Source organism: Myotis lucifugus, unplaced genomic scaffold, assembly GCF_000147115.1.
Source record: "Myotis lucifugus unplaced genomic scaffold, Myoluc2.0 scaffold_210, whole genome shotgun sequence".
In the NCBI taxonomy this organism is placed as follows: Eukaryota; Metazoa; Chordata; class Mammalia; order Chiroptera; family Vespertilionidae; genus Myotis; species Myotis lucifugus.
In genome coordinates, this window is record NW_005871258.1 from 303,064 (window position 1) to 320,144 (window position 17,081).

The 17,081-nt window shown below is 42.9% G+C and overlaps 1 protein-coding gene and 1 pseudogene across 1 annotated transcript in view; both read left to right on the forward strand.

Moving 5' to 3' along the window:
• The first annotated feature begins 8,689 nt into the window (after positions 1-8,689).
• LOC102443227 lies at positions 8,690-9,522 on the forward strand (annotated as a pseudogene).
• A 6,721-nt stretch (positions 9,523-16,243) lies between these two features.
• The window catches only part of VWA3B (von Willebrand factor A domain containing 3B), a 133,026-nt gene continuing 132,188 nt past the window's right edge, over positions 16,244-17,081 (forward strand). The window contains exon 1 of the mRNA XM_023761469.1: positions 16,244-16,455. The gene's annotated coding sequence lies outside the window, so the exon portion shown is untranslated. The remainder of the gene's footprint in view (positions 16,456-17,081) is intronic.

Sequence of the window (17,081 nt, forward strand, 5' to 3'; positions counted from 1 at the left end):
AGCCACCCACCTAATTTCTATTACTAAAGGTTAGTTTGCTTGTTCCAGGACTTCATATAAATGGAACTACAGTATGCACTCTTTTGCTCAAAAGCTATGGATTTTTTATAATTGAAAATAGGCAAAATATCAAAGATTACTGAACTTAATGGCATTCTGTTGATAGACAGTAATATACAGGGTGGTTTACAGTTGTATGTGAAACAAGACTTTATTCTCTCCTTTTTTTTTTACTTTAAAAAAATTGAATTTATTGGGGTGACATTGGTTCACAAAACCATCAGGTTTCAAGTGTACAACTCAGTGAAACATCACCTGCAGTCTGCGGAGTATGCCTATTGCCCCCAAGCAAAAACTCTCCATGTGCATTTCCCACTTTGCCCACCTCCACCTAGTCCCACCCTCCTCTCCTTCTGGCCATCACCACACTGTTGTCTGTGTCCATGTGTTATGTATATATGTTTTTTTTGGCCAATCCCTTCACCTTCTTCCATCCAGTCCCCCGACCTCCCTCCCGTCTGACAGCTGTCAGTCTGTTCCCTGTTTCCATGGCTCTGTTTTTACTTTGTTCATCAGTTTATTTTGTTCATTAGATTTCACATATAAGTGAGATCATATGGTATGTGTCTTTTTCTGACTGGCTTATATCACTTAGCATAATAATCTCCATCCATGCTGTTGCAAAAGATAAAATTTCCTTCCTTTTTATGGCCATGTAGTATTCCATTATGTAAATGTACCACAGCTTTTAAAAAAATCTTTGTTGTTGAGAGTATTACAGATGTCCCCTCTTTCCCCCCCTTCCCCATGACTCCCTCCACCTGGTTCCCGCCCCACCCTAGGCCTTCACCACCTTTTATCTGTGTCCATACGTAATGCATATATGCACATAAGATCTTTGGTTAATCTCTTCACACACCCCTGGCCCCCTTCCCTCTTCCCTCTGAGATTTGTCAGTCTGTTCCATGTTTCCATGCCTCTGATTCTATTTTATTCATCAATTTATTTTGTTCATTAGATTTCTTGTTCTTTTATTTTGATTTTTAGATTCAATTGTTGATAGATTTCTATTATTGCCATTTTATTGTTCATATTTCTTCTTCTTCCTCCTCCTCCTCTTCTTAAATAATACCCTTCACCATTTCATCTAATCCATGAACATGGTATATGCCTCCACTTATTTGTATCTTCCTCAATTTTTTCCTTCAATGTCCTATGATTTTTCCAAATATAGGTCTTTTGCTTCCTTGGTTAAATTTATTCTTAAGGATCTTTTTTTGTTGTTGTTGCAATAGTAAATGAAATTATTTTCTTAATTTCTATTTTTGATAATTCATTATTGATGTAAAAAAAAATGTTGCTGAGGCCCTAACTGGTTTGGCTCAGTGGATAGAGCATTAGCCTGAAGACTGAAGGGTCCCGGGTTCAATTCCAGTAAAGGGCATATGTCTGGGTTGCAGGCTCGATCCCCAGTAGGGGGCATGCAGGAGGCAACTGGTCAATGATTCTCTCTCATCATTGACATTTCTATCTCTCTCTCCCTCTCCCTTCCTCTCTGAAATCAATAAAAATATATTTTTTAAAAAGTCGCTGATTTCTGAATGTTAATTTTGTATCCTGCTACTTTGTCAAATTCATTGATTAGATCTAGTGGTTTTTTGTGGGTAAAGATTTAATTTATTTTTTTAAAAAAAAATCTCTCTCTAATTTTTCTTTTTTTATTTAAATTTTCTATTGTTTAAAGTATGACATATGACTCCTTTTTCCCCCATTGACCTCTTCCCTGCTGTTCCCACCCTACAGCACATGCCCTCATCCCTCTACTGTCTGTGTCCATGGGTTATGCTCTCATGCATTCATACAAGTCCTTTGGTTGATCTCTTACCCCCCTCTCCCACCCTGAGGTTGGACGGTCTGTTGGATGCTTCTATGTCTCTGGAAATATTTTTGTTCATCAGTTTATGTTGTTCATTAACTATTTAATTTCTGACATCAACATATCAATAAACACATATAAAAATGGTCACTCAATTGGTTCTCAGGACATCATTCAAATATTCATAAATTAATTAAGAATATAGTGCCCTAGTCGGTTTAGCTCAGTGGATAGAGTGTTGGCCTATGGGCCAAAGGGTCCCAAGTTAGATTCTGGTCAAGGGCATGTACTGTGGTTGCAGGGTCCTCCCTGACCTGGGCCCTGGTCAGGGTGTGTGTAGGAAACAACCAAGCGATGTTTCTTTCTGTCTTTCCCTCTCTCTTATATTCTCTCTAAAAATCAATGGAAAAATATCATATCCTTAGGTGAGAATTAAAATATATATATATTAGAGGCCCAAGATTCATCCAAGAATGGGCCTTCCTTCCCCTGGCTGCCGGAGCCACTTTTCTGCCTTCCCACGCTGCCCAGAGGCCCAGAGTGGCTGGGGCGGTGCAGAGTGCCTGCAGCATGCCCTGCCCCTGGCTGCTCAGTGCCTGCGTATGCAAATTAACCCACCATCTTTGTTGGGTTAATTTGCATACTCACTCCTGATTGGGGTGGGTGTCACAAAGGTACAGTCAATTTGCATCTTTCTCTTTTATTAGTGTAGATATATATACATATATACATATATATTTATATTTTAAAAGAAGATCAAATAATGAAAATGAAAACACAAAATTTAACAATTTTTAAAATATATTTCTTTATTGATTTCAGAGAGGAAGGAAGAGGGAGAGATAGAAACATCAATGATGAGAGAGAATCATTGATCGGCTGCCTCCTGCACGCCCCAACTGGGGATCGAGCCCGCAACCCAGGTATGTGCCCTTGGCTGGAATCGAACCTGGGACCCCTCAGTCCGTAGGCCGACGCTCTATCCACTGAGCCAAACAGGCTAGGGCAGTGGTTGGCAAACTGTGGCCCCTTGCGTGTGGCTCTTCCATAAAATACCACGTGCGGGCATGCACGTACAGTGTGATTGAAACTTTCGTGGCCACACTCAAGGGACCAAAGAGCCGCATGTGGCTCACGAGCTGCAGTCTGCTGACCACTGGGCTAGGGCAAAATTAACAAATTTTTATAAAGCATTCATAGACATCCAAAAATAAATTTAAGGAATATAGGGTTGGTAGTCTAGTGTAAAAAACATTGTTATTGATTATTCTTTGATGCATTAAAAAACGTGTTGCCCTCGCTGGTTTGGTTCAGTGGATAAAGTGTCGGCCTGCGGACTGAAGGGTCCCAGGTTCGATTCTGGTCAAGGGCACATTCCTGAGTTGCGGGCTCGATCCCCAGTAGGGGGTGTGCAGGAGGCAGCTGATCAAGATTCTCTCTCATCATTGGTGTTTCTATCTCTCTCTCCCTCTCCCTTCCTCTCTGAAATCAATAAAAATATATTTAAATTTTTTTTTTAAATAATGTGTTTGTCTCTTCTATGTTTAGACACAACTAAGTGTTGGGAATTCAAGGGGAAGATAAATGGGGCTGGGGAGAGCTCCACAGCAGTCAGTTCAATGTGTGAATGCAACACTGGATGTATGGTGCTCTGGAGACTAGAGGAACCCTTTATCAAGTAGGTGACATCAGTACTGGACCTTATTGAATGCAGAATTCTCCAGGTGGAGAATAAGAGAGGAGAACTCAGGACAGAGTAATCAATATCCCTGGAATGAGTATTTGTATATATTGGGAATTCTTTTATCATAGTAAATCAAATAAGCAATAGTGAGCACATAATTTATGTTTAGTTCAGTAGGGGGCACAATGCAGTTCATGTTTCTGCTTTGGAGAAGTGAGAATTTAGTTGGAGAGACAACACTGCACTGACTACACAGTGACCCTACAAGGAGTACAGTATTGCCAAAGAGTATGGCCCAGAGTCGATGCTACAGGAGTGCCAAGCAGGCTGAGTGGCCCAAGATGGGGTGGTGAGAGCAAGCTTCACAGGAGGGACAGCTGAATGAGGCCCAGAAAGACAGAACAGAAAAGAACAGAACAAGCAAATCCTGCAGTGACATGCCTCCCAAAGTACAGCCACTGAATGGGGGCGCTGAGGGCATCCCAGACTGATAGAGAAACCTAACACGTGGGAAGATCTGGTATGGCCACTAGAGTAATGGTGTTAAGGCTATGCTCAATTTTGATCATTGAGGTCAACGTATTTTACCCAGTCAATTAAATCAATGATTCTCCTTCACCCCTTCTTTTCTCTACCCCAGGGAATCAACAACTGTGTAGCAAGCAAAGTAAACTGACAGGTTGCTTTGTCAACGGTAGCCTGCAGACCACATTAGAGTCAACAGTCAGGCTCCTGGAAAGAGTAGCCATGACCTTGCTTTAGGTAAGTGCAGTCCTCTTATGCATTCCTTGTAGTGAGAGAGTGGGAAAATCCCTCATCGGATATGCTGGTTGAGGTCTCAGGTATCAAAGGCTTGCCAACCATAGTAAGGCAAGGACTTGATTAAGACTGCTAAAGATGACTTTCAGTTAATACTGATTTTTTAATTTTCAAGCTTTAAGTTAAATTTTTTGAATAGCCTATACATTTGTATGGCATAAAATTCAGAACATTTAAAACAATATTTACTGAAATATCTTCTCATTTTCCCTCCCTGGAGGTAACCAATATTGCAGTCTTGAGTCTCCTTCCAGAGATAGCTTATGCATAGAAAACAATTGCATAGTCTCAAAGAAAAGAATTGATTAGTATCAGATTTTCATACCATAAATAACACTAAGGATGTATTTTCTTGCAATAATGGGGAAAATGGTTATTTTTCAAATTATAAAATAAGTGGACATTTATTATATTACCTAGAAACGACGAAAAGGAAAAATAAGAAAAGGAAAACTGTCTACTATCATACCATTTGGAAATAACCTACAATTATATTTCCTTCTAGGACTTTTATACTAGGACACAATATGTTAGGTCTTTTGTTTTCACTTATTTTCAACTTTTCCAAGTCATTAAATGTGTCTGTATACTCATTTTTAATGGCTTGTTTATATATACCACAATTTATTTAACTGAGTCCTTTCATTTAAAACTCAAGTTGATTTCAATTTTACACCATTATAAACCTTGATTTGATATATATTTATTTTTTATTTATTGATAACTTTATAATTTAGGTGCAAGTTTCCTAAGGGAAAAGACTGTGTTTGACTTGATTACTTCTATCCCTATAGCACAGTGCCTAGTTATGTGAATTTAAGTATTAGACCATATCTGCAACAACAAAATGCACATTTTTAAGTGAAATTAAACCTCAGAAAGGATTTACTTAAGTGAAATGAAATCTCAGAAGGGGTTGGGTTTCTGATTTCTCATATAAGTTGATTTTGGAAGATAGGACAGTATTATTTCACATACTAGAGGCCTGGCGCATGAAGTTTGTGCGTGGGTATGGTGCCTAGGCCTGGCCTGTGATCAGGGCCATCTTTCCTGGCTGCCTGCTGCCGGCCCCACCCCCTGCTGCCACCCACTCCAGTTCCCCGTTTGCCATCAGGCGATTGGAGCCTGATGGCCGGAGAAAGGGATCGAGAGGTTGGCCATTCCTGCTCGCTCGCGGGCCCCGCCTCCGCTGTGGGTCGCCCTCTGTGTGTGGAGCAACTGGCGGGGCAGGGGTCTTGGCCTGGCACTACCCATGTCCCCCGCCACCCACCCCCAGTTCTCCATTCTCTATTGGGCGATCGGAGCCTGCCGGCCAGGGAAAGGTACCAAGAGGTTATCAGTGTGCCTCATAGTGACTGGTTGAGCGGTCGTTCTGCCATTAGGGTCAATTTGCATATTACCCTTTTATTACATAGGATTATTATATAGGATAGCTACAAATCTTGGAGGATAAAGGGTTTGTTTATTCTCTTTCAAAAAGGAAGACTTGTGACTAGGGGCTCAAATGTAAAATCAAGGTCACAAAAAGGGCCTCCATTTCTAGGAAGCTGCACCCTGTGTGAGTCCCACTGCAGTGGGACCAAAGAGCACACGTTGTACCACTGCAGTAAACAGGCTGTAGGGCACCAGGCCAGCTGAAAGCATCGGATAAAACACACTTCACAAGTGACTGCCAGACAACGCCATCTAACACATTACAAAAAGCTACTTTCTCAAAACAACCCTGCTCCTCAGGAGAGGTCTGTTTTAAAAGACAATGCTCACTAGACACTGGCAGTCTTGTTTATAATTCCAAATGAGGCAACAGAACAGCCACTTGTTCCGTCTGCAAAAAAAAAAATCTCCCCCCACCCTTAACTGTGAGTCTTCACAGGGAACAAAGAAGGATGCTTCCAGAGCAAGGGGCAGCCAGACACAGAGGAGGGCAGATGGAGCAGATTTCTGTGGGAGTTCAGCTTGTGACTCAGAAGGGTAACATTTCAAGTCCAAATGAAGGTGCAGAGAGGGCCCTGTGTTGACAAAGCTGCATGCCTGGCTGTAAGAATGTCCACGGAGACCAGGAACACTGAGTGCCCAGTGATAACAACAGTATCTGGGGACCATCGCAGTCTCGGGCACCCCACACATTGTATTTTTCACAGCCAGGCCCTGGTCTAGGGCTAGGCTTACACATGTGCACAGAAGTTTCCTGCAAATCTGACTTTGAAACCCTTTGCAGAGAAAACAGAAACAATCACAGGCTATTTCTTCACTGGAAACTAGATTTCTGGCTATGATATGCAGAAGGAAACTCTTTCTTGGGTCTGTCTTTCCATGAAGGTATAAAAAGTGCTTCTTGTTAAATATTTTATGATGATCCTTGTTATAGTGATGGGGAAAGTTTCGATACTTTAAAGATGATACTTTAACATTAACAGGCCCAACATTTACCCCAAATGCATCTGTCTTCACAATGGATCCAACATCCCAGATAAATTACAGTTCTTTTTCTGTCAAGAATAAGATATAATGAGCAAAAGTTTATAAAGTCAACTATATAAACTTTGAAACATATTCCTTATTTTTTTAACTTTTATTTAATTGGATTAATTTATTTTTTTAATTCTCACCCAAGGATAGGATATGTTTTTATTGATTTTAGAGAGAGAGAAAGGGAGAGGGAGAGAGAGAAACATTGACGTAAGAAAGAAACATCAATTGGTTGCCTACTACACGCACTCCAACTAGGGATTGAACCTGCAACCTGGGTATGTGCTATGACAGGGAACTGAGCCTGCGACCTTTCGGTTTACAGAACAACGCTCTAACCAACTGAGCCACACTGGTCTGGGCTTTAATTTTATTTTTAAATAATTATAGACACAGGAAGTTGTAAAAAAATAGTACAGAGAATTCCTTGTACTATTTCCCCATCCTCCAATGGTAATGTTTCACATAACGGTATATGGCACATAATCAGAACCTGGAAATGGCCATTGAAATGGGTGCTGCTACCGCTATCGCTTTGAAGTCTGACAGTATAAATTTAACAGCCGAGTCTTACAATCCAAGAAAAAGAATGAGTTCCATCTCCTGCTAAGATTTACTACTACCAGGTTCCTGTTCTCTATCTTCTTCCCTCCTCAGGCTACAGTGTTATGGTTTTGTAACAGCTCTGCCTCCTTTGGGCACAGAAATGCTGTTTCCTCTAAAACTTGCTAATTTCTCCTCTTGAATGCAGAGCAGGCCTCCCTTGTCCCTCATTCCTTGTGTTTAGCAGACAACTTTCTGTGGTTCTACCAGAAAGAGAAACTGGAAACTTTTGGGGGGTCTCTCCTGGCGCTGCACTTTAACATTCTGTATTTTTTTTTTACTTTTCATTTAAAAATAATTATAAATTCAAAAAAATAGCAAAAACAGTAGAGAAATTCTTCGTATCCTTCATCCAGTGTCTCCCAGTGGCTACTTTAACTCACTTATCAGGTTACTTACATTTGGAAAATATAATAAATTCCTGTGGGTTTTTTTTAAACTAGGGAACATCAAACCTTTTCTTTAACTACTTCTTTTGTCCAGTGAAACAAAATTTATTATAGCTGAGTCTCTTTTATTCAAGATATTAGGGCTAATTGTTAACCAGTTAATTGAACATGTAGGAACCATTAATAAAAATAATAGAGCTCACATATCTCATTTTAACTTGTCTCATGTAAAGGTGTTCTTTCTTAAATTTTTTTGATACAAGGTGTGTCAACTGAAGGTCTTCGCCACCAATTCAGTGCCACCAGGAATCCCTAACTTGGGGTGTGGTGAAGGGGGACATTTGTGAGACACCTCAGAAGAGAGGCAGCTTGGGCGTTATGTCTGAAAATCCAGTTCTGGTGTTGCAGCTTCCTCCCCTGCCCCTCTCCCTACCCTTACCCCTGCCCCTCCCCTCCCCCACTCCTCCCTCCCCACTCCGGCTTCTCCTCCCCTCCCCCCTCTGGGATCTTAAAGACTAAGGCTTGCAGCTCTGCAAGGGATGAGAGCTGGCATTGATCATGACGTTGGAAAAGTTCTCCAGGGAGGGGAGAAACCTGCTGTATGCTTTTAAAACCATCCTTCCATTTGAAGAGGACTTCAAAAGACAAAAAGTGGCACTGAGAGAATGACTTTCTAGGAATTTTGTTCAAACTTTTACTGCAGTAAAAAAATCAACAATTCGCAGGCACCACCAGATCTAAGGACCACATGAAGCTTCATTTCCCCCCAAGCCCGGCTGTTGGGGGAGTGGGCGCCGGTCAAAAGCCCCATCTAGGGTGGTGGCTGGTGTGAGGTGTAAAGGGGAAGCCATGCAGAAATCGGAGTGCCATGGAGCTGCACAGCTGAGAAAGAGTGACAGCTAATTATGATCAAAGAACATCATCATCAAGTGCACAAATAAAACAGGACCACAGATCAAGGAAGCGAATCCTCACTGTCAACCGGAGTCTGCAGGAAAAGTTCATCCTCGACCAAGGGATAGACTTAATCCTAAAACAATTAAACTGTGGTGAGCAGTCGCGAGCTCCTCCTGCATTTGCAGCTCTTTACAGGGGGTATTCCTTGTAGATTGGTCCACGGTTCAGCAAAACAGATTACAGTGGGAAGGACCTGAAAATCTTCCATTTGATCCTCTTTTTATTACGTTAGCTGAGGGTCTGAGAGAAACTAGACACCCATATACCTTTGTGTCAAAGGAGGCTTTTAGAGAATTACTTTTAGGTGCTCCTGAAAAAGCGGTGCCTCCGAGGTAAGGTGGGGGTTTGGGGGGTGGGAAGAGATTAACCAAAGTACTTATATGCATATATGCATAACCCCTGGACACAGACAATAAGGTGGTGAAAACCTGGGTTCGGGGAGAGGGCGGTCAATGGGGGGGGGAGGGAAAGGGGTACATCTGTGTTACTTTCAACAATAAAGATACATTTTTTGTTTTTTTAAAAAACTGTGCCTTTTCTTCCTTGCCTGAGTCCTGGCAGCTCCGGTCCATCCCGGCAATGAGGTGTTGGACAGAGGATTGAAGGCTCTGGTACGATTAAGTGTTGTTGGTCCTTCTCTAAATAACCATCTGAAACATCTACTTCCCAGTGGAAACCTTATCGCCATCAAAACTAAAATTCCAACATACTGCTCCATATGCTGATGAAGAAGGGAACAGACAACAATCTTCTAACTATCTGGTGGCAGGTGTTAAACGCTCACCATGGATAACTATGGAACTTTTTAAGATTCACTTCAGTTTATTCTTTTGTAAATTATAGCTGCCACTCATTAATTTACTAGTTTAAGATGAATATACACAATTCTGCAGAATCATAGTAAAAGTTAATCACCAACAAAAAAGAATGGTTAATGATGGAAAGCTAGTTAAAAGATTTTTTTAATTGACTTTTAGGGAGAGGGAGAAGGAAGGAGAGAGAGAGAAATCAGTGTGAGAGTGAAACATTGATTGGCTTCCTCCTGCATGCCCCCTATTGGGGATTGAGCCCAAAATCCAGGCTTGTGCTCTGACTGGAATTGAACTGGCAACCTTTGGGGTACAGGACAGTGCCCAATCAACTGAGCCACACCTGCTGGAGCTGGAAAGCTATTTTTAAAAGTTCTATAACAGTACAATTTTGTGGGGGTTATTTTTAAAATTTCTATGGTTTGTGTGAACAACCATTATTGGGTTTATAATAGATGTGTTTGTTATTTTCTAGGGCCTTTTATTTATAACATCCCTTTTGCAATCAGTTTGTAGCTCTACACTTATTTCTAGATATTTTGCCATTCTTGATTTTATATTTATTGAGGCTATGGAAATTTAAAATAGGGACATTTGTGAGTTACTATTAATTATTGTTTGTAAGTATGTACTTAATGTACAATGCTTGGGAAAATTTCTTTACAGAGTATTCTAGTTTAAGAAAAAATGTAAATGTATAATTCTCTTGTAAGCATGTTTATTACAACTCATTAAAACTACCTAAACTTTAGGTGTTAAGTGTATTTAAGTAAATGTTATTTTTTCATTTTATAGTCTGAATTCAGTACATGAACAGATTCAGAAATTAAAATCTTAAAACTCATTTAAAAATCAACAATTCTTCTACTGTTGGTTAATGACTCAAGAACCCGGTTAATTCTTTGATCAGAAGATAATCTTCAAATAATTATTATTATACTAGAGGCCCAGTGCATGAATTCATGCATGGGTGGGGTCCGGCCAGCCCACCCCAATTGGGGCTGATCGGGGTGAACCAGCTGGGAGAGGGGCTGGGCATGGTTCGCCAACCAGGCCCACCTCCTGGTTGAACTCCTGGTCGGACTCCCGATTGAGGGGACAATTTGCATATTAGCCTTTTATTATATAGGATTAACATTTTACAAAAGCCATTGACATATAATATTATAAACCCAATTTTGTGACAGCATTTCTAGTTGAGTAAGAACATCTTAGTATATAGTTTCAGATGAAGCTGAACTCTGTGTGTGTTTCTAGCTTTCTGTAGATTTCACATGCCCTTGCCACCACATTCTACCAGGCAATGTGTCCTCCACTCCATTTTCTCAGGTAACGTATATAGCATGCGGGAAGCAAAGCGTGCGTGCAACTCTTTCTCCAAAAGCCTAAGTTGGCGCATATGGCTGGGAGAAATGCTCACTGCCCAGGGATTATTCTGTGCTCTACATATTTCCCCATCTCCTCATCGTTAGGTGGGGTCAACGCTCTGGCCAGTACGCTGTCAGTAGAAGCAAACATGAATGCATCAATATAATTGTCTGTGTGTTAACATAAAATGCACAATATTGCATGTATTTGTTCTACAACTTGATTTTGAAACACTCAACAATATATCTTGGAGATCTTCCTAGAATATAACAAATAAACTATTCTTTTGAACAGCTATCATATCCCAATAATGTCATAATTTCAACCACTCCCTTATGAATGGATAGTTAGATGGTTTCAACTATTTTGCTATTACAGAAACACTCCTGTGTATGCTCAGGGTAACCTGGGCAAAAAGTTATGTGCTTTGATGATTTTAAAATATAGTCTATTAAATTCAATTTGCTGGTATTTCCCTAAGATTTTTATAATTAGATTCATCAGCGAGAATGTCCTAATCCTTCTAATGCTATCATCTTTCTCTCCTCTCTCTTCTTCAGTCCTTAACAAGTGGGAATACTGGTCTAGTTGGGTCAGATTCCAGGATGTTGATGGTGATGAGTTTAGGAGCGTGAGGACATCCACCTGGGTGTGGTTCTCCCTGTGGTGCTTAGGTCTTTCTCAAAGAGGAACAGGGCAGCCGAACCAGGGTGTAGCTCTTCTGGGGGGCAGACCCTCTTCTCTCTCTTCCTCCCACATGAGCAGCGCCACACATGTGCCCCTTCAGGCGTGGCAAGGAGCTGGTAGAAATTCCTGAGTTTAGCCTTGTGCTAAGCCCTGTGCCCCAGCCCTGTGTCCCTACAGGGTCACCAGATCACCCTGCACTCTGGTTAGAAGAACCTAAAATAAGGGGATGCCTACTGCCCATTGCCCACGGCCATCGTCGATGTGTGTACTCCTCTCTCCAGGAGCCACCGGAAGAGGATGACCAGCCAAGGCAAGATCCAGGCCCATTCCTGAATATCATTTTCATGCGACCAAATCTCATCCAAGGAGTATTGTTTTGGGCAGCTTTTAGTATAAGTGTCTATACTGAAGAGTAATTTTAAATGTTCAAGTGTTGGGGACTTTTTGTTGAAATAAAATATTTTTGTTCAATTCCTCTTCATTTAGCTATTGGGATATAATAGTAGACAGTAAGGCATCCAGTTCATTTAGAAGCAATGCTGCATTGCAAAGGTGTTGGTTAACAGGAAGTGAGGGAGAAGGGTAATTAGAAAATGCTTTATGCTGTTTAAAATTTAAGTGTGAGGTTTCAAATCCAGCAAGGTTTTCCTTGTGGCATTAATATCCAGTTCTAAATGAACACTGTATCATAGATGGCAAAAAATTTCTTTTGGAGAAAACTAAAGCCAACAACTGACCAACACAGCATAGAATTAAGGGGGCAGGGTGTCCAGGAAGGCTGCATGGCCTCAAATTCTGGAGCCAGCATTTAGTAGCTGAGCTGCCTTGGAGAAGTTGCTTACTCTTGTGTTTCAGTTTATCTATAAAATGGGGATAATGATAGTATTTCCCTCAAGGAGCTTTAAAAAGGACTGAATGAAGTGATATATTTAAAGTGCTTAGAACATTGTCTAGCATTGAATAAATTTTAGCTATTACTTTTAAGTATTGATCATTACTGAAGTGTCAAGGGTAGAACAGTTATACCTAACAGCTCCATTCCTCACAAAAGGTGTTAGATTGAGAACCATAGGCCTGCATTCACTCCCCAAATAGTAAATACTGAACTGAAGAACATGACAAGATATACAAGTGTCTGTTTAGACTTTGCCTCCCCTCACTCCCACCCGCCTCTCTCAGGCAGCCCCTGGCAGCCAAACACCCTGGACCAACAGTGCCAACCAAGGTTCACCCGCGGCTGCTGCCTGATTTCATTGCTCTATTTCCCCACTTTCCTTGTTCTCTTCCTTCCTCTTCAGAAGGAGGGAATTCTATCTCAGACTCTTTCTCACACACACTAGTACACAGCCTTGAATGAATTTTCTCCTGTTCTCTGGTTCCAGTTTTTGTGGTGGGCTTAGGGAAATTGCTTTTCTTCCTTTTATTTCATTTACCACCCTTCCTGTCCTCCAACCCCCCAAATTCTAATCATGCCCATAAGGCCAAGTAGTGCCAGTGATAGACTTGTGGAAAGAAAAAGAAAAAGGATTCAACCTGAAAAGTAAACAGCATAAAGTAAAATAACAGCGTAAGAGTTGTCATAAGGCAGTTCAAGGTGTGGTACTGACAACTGATGTGGAGTCTGGACAGGGGGAGAGAAATTATTGGGGCTAGAGCAGCCGTGGGCAAACTACGGCCCGCGGGCCGGATCCGGCCCGTTGGGCTGTTCCATCCGGCCTGCGGAGCCGAAAGAGCGGAGGGTTCTCTTGCTCTCCCCTCCGCTCCTTCACCAGCAGCAGTGTTAACATGGCAACGTGGGGAAACACGGCCGCAGCTCCTTCTTCTGAGTGGGCGGATTTATATCCGCCCATTCAGTAGAAGGAATAACCTCTCAATCTTCCAGAGGCTCCTTGTAATGCCCGCGGACGCGTCTCCATACACCACCCTGGGAATGCGTAGACACGTTATCGTGGTGATGTAGGGAGACACGCCCCTGGAGAGCACAGTATCAGAGCCTTTGCCATCTTCAATATAAGGTATGTTATTGTGCTATGATTCCTCCATTTTTTGAAGTTTCAAATTATAATAATTAGTGTTTACATTCTTCTTGTTAAAATGTTTGAAATGAATAAAACTATTGAAATAATAAAAAAAAGACCGTACCCTTTTATGTAATGATGTTTACTTTGAATTTATATTAGTTCACACAAACACTCCATCCATGCTTTTGTTCCGGCCCTCCGGTCCAGTTTAAGAACCCATTGTGGCCCTCGAGTCAAAAAGTTTGCCCTCCCCTGGGCTAGAGTGTCATGGCAGGCTTTGTGAAGAGAGAAGAGCTTGAGCTGGCCCTGAAAGGCCTGGGGGCTGTGGCTTCCAAGTTTCGCTAATCCAGGCGAAGGGGTGGTCTGAGTAAAGGCATCTGTGGTTAGAGGCATGGACCAGGTTAGTCTCTCTGCTGGAGGGTTTGTTTGAGTTGTGGGCAGTGGGCAAAGAGACTGAAAGTATAATCTGGTCCTGAGTGGTAAACAGGTTAGACATTACTTTAAGGATGGGTCTGATATGATAAATATCAATTACTGAGGTTGAGGGTAGGGATACAAATTATCTGTAAACAGTAAATTAAAAAAATTTGTTAAAGTTCAGTACAGTGGTTATATAACTATGTTAAAAGTATTCTTATTCCAAAGTATTCTTAATCTGGTCAACAAACAAAAATGAGGTGAACCATCCTGTAGCTAACTGAACTCATTCGTATCAGCTCTGCAATACTTCAAAATGACCTAGACTTCTGCTCTTTTATCTGTCTACAATTTAAGTAGTGTTTGACATTTTGATAGGAACTTATGCTTATAGGCACATAAACTTAACCGACAGAAACATAAAATCTTCTGCAGTTACTTGCATGTAAGCGGCAAGTGTCCCAGGGAAGGGAGAATGCATGGGGTGAAGGTGGGGACAGGAGTGCCTGGTGTGTGTGGAGGCGGTGGGTTTGCTGTGTGGATGCTGTGTGCTCTATGCCACCTGTGTGACACAGGAATATTAGTCCAGCCAGGTGTGGACAGCAGGGAGTAATGTGGCCTTGGCAATGTGGTTATAGCTGCTGTGTTTTCTCCTTTCTGAACAGAGTCTTCAGCACTGTTGAGTTTTTGTTTGTTTGGGGGAGGGGGGTTGGTGATAAGGTTGACAGGTGTCATTTGCAGGGCCAATGGTACACAATCAAATAACTTTACAGAATGATTTGTGATCTGAGATAAATCTTTCAGTACTTTTTACTTATAAAGGTGTTAAAAGAACGCAGGAATAATAAACCCCCGTTGGGGGTATAATTATTCAGTTCTTAAATTAACTATGCTTTCTTAGATCTTTGACTCAAAACCCTAGAAATAATAGGGTTATTTTAAACTTCTTGAGTTTTAAAAATGTAAACTACAGCTTAATATCCCAATATACTAAAAACAATACTTGCCTGTGGGATCTTTTTCTAAAGAAGCTTTTCTTAAGTACAATTTTGTTTCTGAGTGACTAAAAAAATCACAGGCATATATTTTAAGCTCTTTGCTTATTTGATAAGGAAAACCGGAAATGATTATATATAAAGCTGAATGAAGAAAGTAATGCCTATAGGAATTCTCACATCCAATAGATAAGAGTGTTTTTGGTAACTGCAGCCTCTGCCTCCAAAATCGCAAGTCTGCAAAACTGTAGCTGGAGGTGCCCCTGTCCCAGCTCCACCTCCTGCAGGCTGAGTAACCCGCAAGGGCCCCAGCTCTCCAGGCTTCTTTCCTCAACTGTAAAACGAAGAAGATCTCTCTTTACAGCATTGACATGAAAATTAAAAAGTAAGTCCTCTGCACACTGAAAGGTGAGTACAGAAGTTAATGGCAACGTTTCCTACAATGTGCTGGCCTCCCCGCCTTTATTTTTTAAAATTTATTTTTATTGTTGACACTATTACAGATGTCCCCATCCCCTCCTACCCACCCCACCCAGCCCCCGCCTCCCCTTCTCTCTGGCCATCACCACAGTGTTGTCTTGTGTATGAGTTACGCATATATGCTCTTTGGCTAATCTCTTCGCCTTCTTTCATCCAGTCCCCGCGCCCTGACATCTATCACTCTGTTCCATGTATCCAAGCCTGTGTTTCTATTTCGCTCCTCAGTTTATTTTGTTCATTAGATTCCACATATATGAGATCATATGACCTTTTAGTTTCTCTGAGGGGCTATTTCCCGCCTTCCTCCACGACTGCTCTCGCCGGGTCCCTTACCCTGCCTGGTCTGTGTATTCGTTTGTTGATGATATTATTTATTAATGTTCGCTACCGTTGTTGACTTCCCCGGTGACAGCAAACGCAGAGGACAGTCCCATTCTCCCAGTCCGCTGGCGTGGGAACCTTGCTCCATGGCTCCCTCACGACCAAGCCGAACCCACCTGGAAGCCCCGCCCCCAGCCCGGCTCCCGGCCCCGCCCTCACAGCCCCGCCCGAACCCACCTGGAAGCCCCGCGCGCTGACGGCCCCGCCCACGAGCCCCGGCTCCTGGCCCCGCCCCCAGTCCGGGAGCCGCGCGGTGATTGGCGGTGTCCTAGCAACCGCCACGCCGTGGTCATCCTCTGGCCACGCGGCTACTCGGTCACAAGGGACATCGAACGACTGGGGTCCTGGGCGAGGAGCATGGACGCTTCGCGCGCGGGAGGCGCCGCTTGTCACCTAGAGGGAGGCGTCCTTCTCCCGCCCTCTCGGGTCTGAGGCCCGCGGGAGGATGGGAGGGCGGCTGCCGAACCGGAACCGCCTGCCAGTCACCTGACCGAAGCCTAGTAAGTGTGGGCTGTGGTCCCTGCACGTCAGACCCTCCGCGGGGCTCCGGGAGCCTTGGGAATTCAGTTTCCGAGCTGGGCTGCCCCTACTTACCGATGCCGAAACCGGCCCGGAGAGGCTCGGCGCCTCGCCTCCTCACTTACCTGTTTGGTACCTGGGCCCGGCGGGAAAGCTGGTCGCCTGGCCACCCCACAGCCCTTCCCTCCGCCTGGGCCGCAGCCGCGGGGGCCGCCAGCCCCGAGCTCCTCTCTGTTTCGGGCCAAGTAGGAAGGCGAAGGCAGTCTGAGCTTTGGAGGTAATGCGAGAACCGGAACTTTATTTATCATAACAGGAGTAGCCTAAACCCGGGCCATGTGTGCATGGACTTTCTCCAGCTCTCGGTCCTGGAACGGCCGGTTCCCTCCGCGCCTCCGCACGCGCACGGTTTCCACAATCACACCAAGACGAGCCCCATTCTCTGGCTCTTGTTATATGGGCATAAAGCTTATATTTAGTTTCCACTTGGTAGTTTTCCTTTAATCTGTTTTGTTTGTTTTCCCCAGCATGACTTCCTCCTAAGCACCCAATATCTCAGATTTCTTTCTGCTATTTCTCAGCTGCGGACAGCCCTGTCAGTCTCCTGCTC